Below are 11804 nucleotides of genomic sequence, written 5' to 3'. Positions count from 1 at the left end.
TATATATATAATCATCATCCATGCAATAACCCCAACCTCACAAATACCTCCAACATGAGTATAATCATCATGATAAATCCACACATCCCACCCAACACATGTACACAACTACACATGTATAATCAACTAAGAATCCCCAATAATCCCCCTGGACACATATGCATAGATCGTAAATACAATCAACATGTATCCTCCAATAATAAACACATCAGACACGTGTATAAAACACAAACATACAACCAACATAACTCCTCCAAAAGTACATAACCAAACACGTGTATACATACAACATGCAAATGTAGGGTCAACCTGATGACTCCCAAAACACATACCAAGTTATATACAATCCACATTATGTACCCAATCAGCATGGTAATACTAACCGCCCGACAATCCCTACAAGACATACTCTACACGTGTAATCACAACAGAGTAGATATCAAGAGTGGAGACTGTATATGAATTAAATAGATCGTTCACAAAGGTCAAGCATAAGTATCATGCAGGAAAAACAGCAACCGATCAGGATAGAAGATAAAGCAGCCTAATTCATCCAATAATAACCATGCACTAAGTACAAGAAAAACTACATAGAGGCAAAGGAAGAAATACCCGCCTTGATCTGTCGATCGTGCCAAATAATCCCACGTCGAGACACTCGTCCCGAATCCAAGTCCTGCGATCACATAATATATATTTAGCTAATTACATAGGTAGCAAATAGCTAAATAAACTCCCCAATCTAATTAGGGAAAGCCCTAATCGAAGTAACTTACCTAATTCCTTAATTCAACTCCTTCTAGATCCAAACATAATCCACAATCTATTAATCAATCCAAAACTCACTAATCCAAACTCATCCTAAATCCACAACAACCTAACATCATCATCTACAACTAACCAAACCACCACATCAGACAATCCAACCAAAAAGCAATCCAATGATCTCAAGAATGATCACATAATAATCCACATCAACCAATCATCATATCCACAAATTTCAACCCAATATAAACCTCAATCAATCCAACACATACAAATAATGATCATGTATCCATTTACATAAATCATTCACCAAATAACCATCACAAATCAACTTATCACAACCAAATCCCAAATTCAAATCAATTAATTCATTTAACACCATCGTTTAATCTACATGTCATCTACTAACATCAAGAATCAATTCTACAATCCCTTAGAAAACCCAATAGAGTAGCACTCTAATAAGAAAACTAGTAGTACATCACTAGAAAAACACTTACCTTAAGATGAAGCAGCTAATCCAGTAGCTCACAACCCCATGACCCCTGTCCATAAGCTACAAGCACACACACACACCTATCCTCCCTAGAATAAATCCATAATCCAACCATACAGCAAATGATTTGCTTAAACCCTAATTCATAATACAAAACTCACCTCAATAGTCCCTTGCCTCCTCACCCGTGACCTCCACAGCTTCAAGAAGTGGAGAAGCAGTGATCGGTAGAAGAGAAATCTACCAATACCTTGATCCGATGCCTTCCTCCAATCCAGAACAAGAACAACCTCACAAAACAGCAAAACCCTTGAATCTATTAGAGTCCAGATCAAGAAGAACATCACAAAGAGGTAAGGTCTTTGAAATCACCCAATTTCGGATGAAGCTTACCTAGATTTGGTCCTTTCCAGGTGCCATCGCCTACTCCAATCCGGTTGATGAAGAGCAACCGATCACTCTCCAGCAAACGAATTGAAGAGGATGAATGAGAAGTTCAATTGGCTTGAGACGACGCGGATCTATGCCCCTCATTGAACCCTAATCGGATCTCCTGGACGGGGAAAAGGACCAACCGAGGAAGCGATCACACCTCCAGAGATGGCTTGGACATCTTTAGTACCTTCAAGATCCGGTGAGGAGAGGTGACCGGAGACCTTGCGAGCGTGGCTCCGGCGTCTCGTGGGTCGACGATCGACGAGGAGAAATCGAGAGAAAGGGGCTCGGGGCTCGGGAGAAAAGAGACTCGCGGCGAGGGAGAGAGAAAGGGGAGAGGTCGGGGCGGTAGCTTTCCTCCTCAACGATCAAGGGCTGCCTTGTGCCGGCGATCGGCGTCGCTTCCCGACGACTGGCGATGAAATCGGATCGCGGGGGAGGGGAGTCAGGGAAGAAGGGATCGGGGAAGGAAGTGAATCGGGAGAAAAATTTAAAGAAAATAAAACTTAGGTTTAAGTTAATTAACCTTAAGTTAAATCCTTAATCAACTCCCATTTAAATGGGTATCCCAAATAGGCTTCGCGGTACCCCGAATCCATCCCATCAAAACGGGTCATACGGACTCCGTTTAAATCCCAGAAAATTTCTAAAAATTCCTAAGAAATCCAATAAGATTTTTCGTCCAGTAATATTTATTATTTATTTTGCGATATCTTACATTCTCCCCCACTAATAAAAATTTGGTCCCCAAATTTACTGGTCAACTTAGGGACCCTCCTCCAAGGTAACTACCAATCAACATACTCATATGTCACTCATCCAAGTATCATAAACAAATCTCCAAACATGATAATCCTCCTCCAAGTGACTAGCGGCAACTCTGTGAGCTATGAACTCACCCTACTCCCGCTACTCTCACTCTGCAATCACTCTCACTCTGCAATCTAGCCAACTGTGGATAAATCAAACACCTCTAAAATCCAAAATCCACTATCAATAAATCCTCCAACACATGTATAGAGCGCTCAAACTATCCATCAGTCTGAGATGAAAATATATACTAAAGTGAAACTCCTAATCCAAAGTCTACTGTAATCACAGTCAAAACCAAGATGTGAAATCGCGGATCTCCATCCAAAACAACCCTCAGAGATATATCATCCAGTCCGGTAATTCCTCTAGAGTATAATCCTGCTACTCAATCCAAAAGAATCTGTCCTACAAATCAATAGCCAGGGAGCAAGTCGTCGCCCAACAATGATTACCCGAACCATCATATCCTCTCCATATCTTGGATAATTCCACAACAAAATCTGTCAAAACATGCTCCCAACTCTACTCTAGTATCCAAACCAACAGAGACAATCCTACTAACATCTGATGTTCAGCCTCCACTTGCTGACATAATAAACATCAAGCTATAGAATCCGCGAGGTCTTTCTTCATATCGTTCCACCAATAAGAGTGCTCCAATGTCTCCACACATCAGATGTCACCCGAATGTATCGCAAATCCAGATCTAGGTGTTTCCTGCAGTAACTCCTCCCGGATAAGAAGTGGCTCGGGAACACACATAATCTCTCACGGAAATCAATGAATCTCATTCTCATTACACGAGAATTCTAACTACTGGCACGAGACTACTCTGCTCATGCTATATCGAAACTGCACTAAACCCCAGGTATGATACCTCTGTGTAGCGTGCAAATCCGTCTACACTAGAAGGTACAACTAAGACGGTGTAGTTATCTAAACTGATCTCATAAACATCTATCCAGGAAAATTCCATACTCTTCCTAGACAATCCGGTCAACGACATATCAATGCAAGAGAAATCCTCCATCAATCTCCGGTATAGACTATGACTACTCCTAACCGATAACAACCTCTATCCCCTGTGGATCCACTGATATCCCTCTACCAGAGACAATGTGTCCCAAAAACTCGTAAAAGACAATCACAATACGTACTACTAACTCCACATATAGATGTTCACGTCGAGACATCTCTAGAACTATGTGAAGCTAGTGTACGTGATCCACCTCGGATCGGGAATAGATCACAACATCGCCGATAAAGACAATGAAAACTGATCCAAACTCCCTAATGATACCAAGTACATCGAATCCATCAAACGTCTAGGGCACAGTATGCCTAAAATGGTAACACCAATGACCCATAATGTACGTATCATAGGCGCACTCAACCGTAGGATCCCCAACAACAAGCCTATGATCAAATCACCAACTACAAATCACCAAATCCATAAATATCACAGACCTATCACTCCACATCACTATCAACATCAAACACCATATCACCACACCTGATCATCAAGTCAAATATCCACTAATCAAAAATCATCCTCAATATAAATCAATCATATCAGATAGTCTCATAAACAAAGATAGAGTCAAAGAAAAGTATCCAACCTTCAACCTCCACTACTAACAAACTAAATGTATCCATAAATTCTGTCAAATCTCATCATCTCATCTTTTCTAATAATCAAATATCCATAGTAAAAGAATATCAATCCAAAGTCAAAGGGTCACACAATCTCCTGACCAAAAATCTACCCATCAAGCAAGTATCTCCGCAACCCTCATCTATAAATGTCCCTCGACAAATACCGATAAAAGGTCAACCCCTCTAATATGAGATATAGACTACAAGATCTGGTAAAATGATCACGTGGTCAAGGTCTTGAGCCACTAGATAGAGACAATGTTAGTTGAGTCGTCTAATCATTGTCTTGTACCCCCATCATACTGTGATTGCTCCATCTAAGGTTCAGTAACCTCCAGTATCAAGCAATGAACACAAGGATAGAGGAACGCTACAACTCAACAACTGATCAAAATATCTGTCAATCGACGCTCTACCCCTCGAAGATCATCATCTGAAATTATACCCAGTTACGATCGGAACTCCTAGGTATTACTCAATTAATACCACTTCCTCCGCACCAATGCGGGGTATATATCACTAAGTACGTCATGGATATCTAATCATATCCAATAGTCCCATGAGTCAGGATCTCCCATGGAACAACGATAGGCGAGTCTACTAGTCATCGCCTTATAAACCACCATGCTACCGAAAGAGGTAAAGAACTACTATCTCTCCAAACCACCTCAAATAAATCACTAAGTGATGACCTGATCTCTAACAAGCATTCTCTGCTTCTTCCTTCACGTGGTACCAGGTCACATAAAGGTTAAGCAGCTAACTTCAACTCTCTCACGTCAGTACAAATCATATATCCAAAGGTACTCCTCAACTCCTACACCCTAGTAATGGATGTATCTCATAAGTGTTAAGCAGGTAGCTTTACACTTTTCCACATCGTGCGGTATCCTATCTGAATGTATCTTCTAAGTCATCCTACCAGGTACAGACAGTCCATAGTCAAAGTCCCCATGGAATCGGATACGACAATCCTCTACAGACTGACTAAGCCGATATTGGTATACGGCCAATTCAGTCCTTTCTACCCCGGTACAAGTCAAAATATCTAACCGAGTATGAAACATCCCACAGATAGGAATCTCTAAAAATAGAGTAAGTCAGTCCCCTACTGGTCGGACCAACAAAATAAATCGATCATCTCCTAACCGATCCAATAAGAGTAAATTAATCATCCACTGATGAAACTAACTAAGGTAAATCGATACACCACTACCCAAGTCAACAAGGGTAAATCAGTCAAACCATAACTACACAAGTCAACCAAGTAAATCAATCATCAACAGGAGTAAACCGGTACTCTACTAACTGAGTCAACATGGGTATACAGATATCATCCACCATCTAGCTAATAGTAACCAAGACTAGTATGAGACTCTAACTCTCAACCAACTAGTAGTATGATATGAGGAAATCCCCTGAGACTGTAAATCCTTGATCTCCAGTAGGTCAACCATGATCAGTGATTGACCCTACACATGAAATGTATGGTACAAACAAATAGGCAAGTACTAACAAAAGTACTAACACATGTCATAACTATATGAGCAACAATACATACACCAACAGAAATGCATGATAACAATATGCAAACATACCTCCTATGGCCTGGAGATGTCCTGTTGCTGCCTGGTCCAAAAACCCGAAAAGTCACATCAAGAAAACCGAATCACGAAATCCAAAACACGAATAATAGGCATCGTACCTACTCTGATACCAAAAATTGGTATCAGATAAATCTCAAAAATCCAAAACAAAACAAAGCAGGCATCGTACCCGCTCTGATACCACTAAATTGTCACGCCCCCAAAGGAGTTCCTGTCAGACAAAAATCCGGCAGAACCTCCCCTGTACCGGTGACAATCTGAAGCATCACTACAAGCAAAATACATCAGCCACATGCGGCTGGAATATTTATATACACAACCACGCAGTTATAATAACAGCCCACACGGCTGGAATGAAACAATCACAACCACGCAGTTATATATAAAACAGCCCACACGGCTGTACTAAAAACCAACACAGCGGAAAAACGAAAACGGAAAGCCCAATACAACACAATCAACACACTGCTAGCCGGCTAGGCTTATACAACAAATACAACACCAAAACCATAAGATAGCCACACGGCTATACACAAATACAATGCCAAAAATAAGAAAAGAATATACAAAAGAAAACAATCACGATCTTCGGATGTGACGTAGGACCCGGCAGACAGGATACTCCGAGCGACACCAACCATCTACAGGCTACCTGAAAACATAAATGTATACATGCGGTGGTGAGTATAGGTAACTCAGCGGGTAATAGAAAAGACAGTGCATGGTCTACAAATAAAACATGGAGAACACAAGTATACAGTCTCAGTAGGGAATAAAGAACATGATCATACTATCATAATCAATGCATCTGAACATACCTGACGTAATAACCAGACATAATCATAACTAACCTACAAACTGCACAAACCACTGCCGACATAATGGTAAATACATACCCAATCTGGAATCGACGCAAGGTACAAAGATCGGTAAACTCACTGGATCTGCAATGGATATACCCGTGACACTGTGCAATATAAGTACATCGATATACATGTAAAATAAATGACATGTATGCAGTATGGCAACCAAATGCAACAACCATATCTCAATCAAGTGCAACAACGACAATCACATGCAACTAGTATCTACTAGGCATGTATGCAAATGCAGATGCACCGCGCATCAAATGCAAGAATAGTGTATGCATGCTCCATGGTCACCCCGCCACCTCTCTAGACACCACGACCCTGATGGCCGAGAGGCTTGGGTCTGTGACATCGTACTACCCTCCAACCCACTATAGGTGGTCGAGGCGGACGGCTAGTAAGCAGTTTCTAACTACATAGCATCGGGGTCCCCGACCGCTCACAACGCGGATCTCACTAAACCTCGTGACCGGGTGGCACGACAGGACTAGCAGCAACTGCTCCAACTACCACTACCCATGAGTGGCCGAGTGGGCGGTGCTAAACCAAACCAACTGATGACTCTCTCACCACAAGGGAGATAATGGTCATCAGATGCAATGAATGATGAACATGATATATATATATAATCATCATCCATGCAATAACCCCAACCTCACAAATACCTCCAACATGAGTATAATCATCATGATAAATCCACACATCCCACCCAACACATGTACACAACTACACATGTATAATCAACTAAGAATCCCCAATAATCCCCCTGGACACATATGCATAGATCGTAAATACAATCAACATGTATCCTCCAATAATAAACACATCAGACACGTGTATAAAACACAAACATACAACCAACATAACTCCTCCAAAAGTACATAACCAAACACGTGTATACATACAACATGCAAATGTAGGGTCAACCTGATGACTCCCAAAACACATACCAAGTTATATACAATCCACATTATGTACCCAATCAGCATGGTAATACTAACCGCCCGACAATCCCTACAAGACATACTCTACACGTGTAATCACAACAGAGTAGATATCAAGAGTGGAGACTGTATATGAATTAAATAGATCGTTCACAAAGGTCAAGCATAAGTATCATGCAGGAAAAACAGCAACCGATCAGGATAGAAGATAAAGCAGCCTAATTCATCCAATAATAACCATGCACTAAGTACAAGAAAAACTACATAGAGGCAAAGGAAGAAATACCCGCCTTGATCTGTCGATCGTGCCAAATAATCCCACGTCGAGACACTCGTCCCGAATCCAAGTCCTGCGATCACATAATATATATTTAGCTAATTACATAGGTAGCAAATAGCTAAATAAACTCCCCAATCTAATTAGGGAAAGCCCTAATCGAAGTAACTTACCTAATTCCTTAATTCAACTCCTTCTAGATCCAAACATAATCCACAATCTATTAATCAATCCAAAACTCACTAATCCAAACTCATCCTAAATCCACAACAACCTAACATCATCATCTACAACTAACCAAACCACCACATCAGACAATCCAACCAAAAAGCAATCCAATGATCTCAAGAATGATCACATAATAATCCACATCAACCAATCATCATATCCACAAATTTCAACCCAATATAAACCTCAATCAATCCAACACATACAAATAATGATCATGTATCCATTTACATAAATCATTCACCAAATAACCATCACAAATCAACTTATCACAACCAAATCCCAAATTCAAATCAATTAATTCATTTAACACCATCGTTTAATCTACATGTCATCTACTAACATCAAGAATCAATTCTACAATCCCTTAGAAAACCCAATAGAGTAGCACTCTAATAAGAAAACTAGTAGTACATCACTAGAAAAACACTTACCTTAAGATGAAGCAGCTAATCCAGTAGCTCACAACCCCATGACCCCTGTCCATAAGCTACAAGCACACACACACACCTATCCTCCCTAGAATAAATCCATAATCCAACCATACAGCAAATGATTTGCTTAAACCCTAATTCATAATACAAAACTCACCTCAATAGTCCCTTGCCTCCTCACCCGTGACCTCCACAGCTTCAAGAAGTGGAGAAGCAGTGATCGGTAGAAGAGAAATCTACCAATACCTTGATCCGATGCCTTCCTCCAATCCAGAACAAGAACAACCTCACAAAACAGCAAAACCCTTGAATCTATTAGAGTCCAGATCAAGAAGAACATCACAAAGAGGTAAGGTCTTTGAAATCACCCAATTTCGGATGAAGCTTACCTAGATTTGGTCCTTTCCAGGTGCCCTCGCCTACTCCAATCCGGTTGATGAAGAGCAACCGATCACTCTCCAAGAAACGAATTGAAGAGGATGAATGAGAAGTTCAATTGGCTTGAGACGACGCGGATCTATGCCCCTCATTGAACCCTAATCGGATCTCCTGGACGGGGAAAAGGACCAACCGAGGAAGCGATCACACCTCCAGAGATGGCTTGGACATCTTTAGTACCTTCAAGATCCGGTGAGGAGAGGTGATCGGAGACCTTGCGAGCTTGGCTCCGACGTCTCGTGGGTCGACGATCGACGAGGAGAAATCGAGAGAAAGGGGCTCGGGGCTCGGGAGAAAAGAGACTCGCGGCGAGGGAGAGAGAAAGGGGAGAGGTCGGGGCGGTAGCTTTCCTCCTCAACGATCAAGGGCTGCCTTGTGCCGGCGATCGGCGTCGCTTCCCGACGACTGGCGATGAAATCGGATCGCGGGGGAGGGGAGTCAGGGAAGAAGGGATCGGGGAAGGAAGTGAATCGGGAGAAAAATTTAAAGAAAATAAAACTTAGGTTTAAGTTAATTAACCTTAAGTTAAATCCTTAATCAACTCCCATTTAAATGGGTATCCCAAATAGGCTTCGCGGTACCCCGAATCCATCCCATCAAAACGGGTCATACGGACTCCGTTTAAATCCCAGAAAATTTCTAAAAATTCCTAAGAAATCCAATAAGATTTTTCGTCCAGTAATATTTATTATTTATTTTGCGATATCTTACATGCTGTAAATAACATCAACAATTTAGTCTTTAATATTTAATATACAATTGTTGTATTCATACTGTTTCTCATTTACTTACTTGGCTTCTTGTTGTGGACATTCTATTGTGATAGAGACTCATTTGTCTAATGGATGATGACTTTCTGAATAAAGATGAATAGCAGTAAGTTGCTCATGAGTATATTATTTTATCTTCGACACCTGTAAGAAACATCAAATATAATTTTAAATTTATACTACAATACTAACATACACATGAATATTGGATGCTCACTGCTGATTCAAATGTATATTTCGATTTAGAACTACTTGCAAGAGAATTATAATGATTGAAAGTCATTGCTTTGGTGTCCACCACCAACAAGTGAAAGTGTGCACTATCAGTGGACAAAGGTATAAAATTATACCTAACCCCTTCATCTTCAATATCTATCTTTATCACTTATTGTTGCATGCCAAACTTCATTGTGGATTTTTTGGCCGACTACAAATATGCAAAGGTAGATTTACTTAACAAAATAATAAAATCTCGTAAGATATTATATATTATCAAATCATTTAAATTCCTTATAGTGAAGAAGGTAGAATAACCAGATGAGGATGCCCCCCTAAACAAAATTTTACAATAGGTGCTTATTAACTCCCCTTTTGTGAACACCTCTCCATTCACACCAGATAAGAAGGAAGCCACAATTAAACCAAAGGGTGGTTCCTCCCAAACATAATTAGTTGTACACCTACAAAGTAAATCAATTACTATAATAAATTAAGGAACCAGATAATTTTCAACATTTTTCATTGATTTGAATAGAGTATGTATTTCAGAATCCACACTACCATACTTTAGGTTTTCCAATTGTTTTAACAGGTAGGCCACATCTTTGTCTTATATTTTATTCTTCGAAGTCTTAAATTGCTTCTTCATATACTATGACCAGAGACATTAAACACATTGAATTAATAATTTAAATCTAACATCTAAAACTAATTAATATGTAGATACACACTTACGGCAATGACTTGTTTTCTTATTTTGTTGAGTTGTGCAATCCAAAGTGCATCGTTTTTCGCCTCTTCTTTAGAATCGACTTCTGACACTTTGATAACCTTTGTTTCTCCTTCCATATCAACTGCATCAAGTTTTCCTTTGCCCTTGTCAATAACATCTTTAGCTTCACTTTCTTTTACAATTTTTTCAGTCTCTTCTACTGCTATGATGTTCTCAATAAGCTTGCATATTTCTACTTTGCTTCACTTCCTCTTAGGTAAAAGTTTTTGCCACAATGGACTATCAATTGGAGTATCTCTATAATTATACCGACTAGGGTCACGTACTCTCCTACTCCTTGTTCCAAAGGCAACTGGGTCTTGTGGCTCGAGTACACACTCGCTTGATTGACCTTGCATGGCTCTATTTTCTAATAATTCGATTAATTCTTTCACCCTTTCATTCAGATGCATATTCTCCAATGTTAGCTCCTTGATTCTGTTTGCTTGAATGATGCATTTACGACATTTCTTATTGCCTTACCATCCAGCTTCATCTAATTGTGGTGTCTCCAATGGACGTGGAATATCAACAACCAAATCTAGGTTCTCAACCAATGTTTTTTCAAATTGGGTAGGGATTAATTCAATAATAACCTGTACAATTATAAAAACACATGTAATGAACTATATATTTACTTTAAATAGGTGATAGTCTTCAATATTTACCACTTCAAGTGATACTCGATCTAACAATGCCCTCACCTTACTAATATGTGAAGGAATATTCCTTCACTTGTTAATTTGTGCTCCTTCAATATTGTATGGTTTTTGAATTGGAACATGCTCCAAAAACCATGCCTGATTCATCATAAAAAGTGTTACATAATCATAAATTCCCATAAAATATTATCAAATTTAACATAAAAAAATCTACTCATAGTCAAAAGACCAGCAAATCCCTTTAGGCAAGGGAGTGTGGTGGTCTTGGGGTCATATGTCTGAGTTGATGAAAATAAATCCCCAATCGTAGCTAATTTTGGAGCCATAAATTGATGGATGATTTCAACCTTGTTGAATCTACCAAGATTCTCAAAAACATTTACTATATCTATAAGACCTAAAGGAAGTTTATACTTGAT

The 11804-nt window shown here is 39.7% G+C and overlaps 2 long non-coding RNA genes across 3 annotated transcripts; both read right to left on the bottom strand.

Moving 5' to 3' along the window:
* Nucleotides 1-615: 615 nt before the first annotated feature.
* On the bottom strand, nt 616-1900 carry LOC121968253. Its single transcript, XR_006108025.1, has 3 exons — nt 1655-1900; nt 1423-1551; nt 616-676 (listed from the first exon to the last, which is right to left on the bottom strand). It is a non-coding gene; the product is annotated as an uncharacterized LOC121968253 (long non-coding RNA).
* A 5974-nt stretch (nt 1901-7874) lies between these two features.
* Nucleotides 7875-8987, bottom strand: LOC121968252. Of its 2 annotated transcripts, none has more exons than XR_006108024.1 (3): nt 8914-8987; nt 8682-8810; nt 7875-7935 (listed from the first exon to the last, which is right to left on the bottom strand). It is a non-coding gene; the product is annotated as an uncharacterized LOC121968252 (long non-coding RNA). The 2 variants fall into 2 exon arrangements; XR_006108023.1 differs by having other exon boundaries at nt 8682-8829; nt 8914-8938.
* Between the last annotated feature and the right edge of the window lie 2817 nt (nt 8988-11804).

This window comes from Zingiber officinale, chromosome 3B (genome assembly GCF_018446385.1).
Source record: "Zingiber officinale cultivar Zhangliang chromosome 3B, Zo_v1.1, whole genome shotgun sequence".
Classification (NCBI taxonomy): Eukaryota; Viridiplantae; Streptophyta; class Magnoliopsida; order Zingiberales; family Zingiberaceae; genus Zingiber; species Zingiber officinale.
Note: the sequence above shows the minus strand (reverse complement) of the source record. Positions and strands in the feature narration are given on the sequence as shown.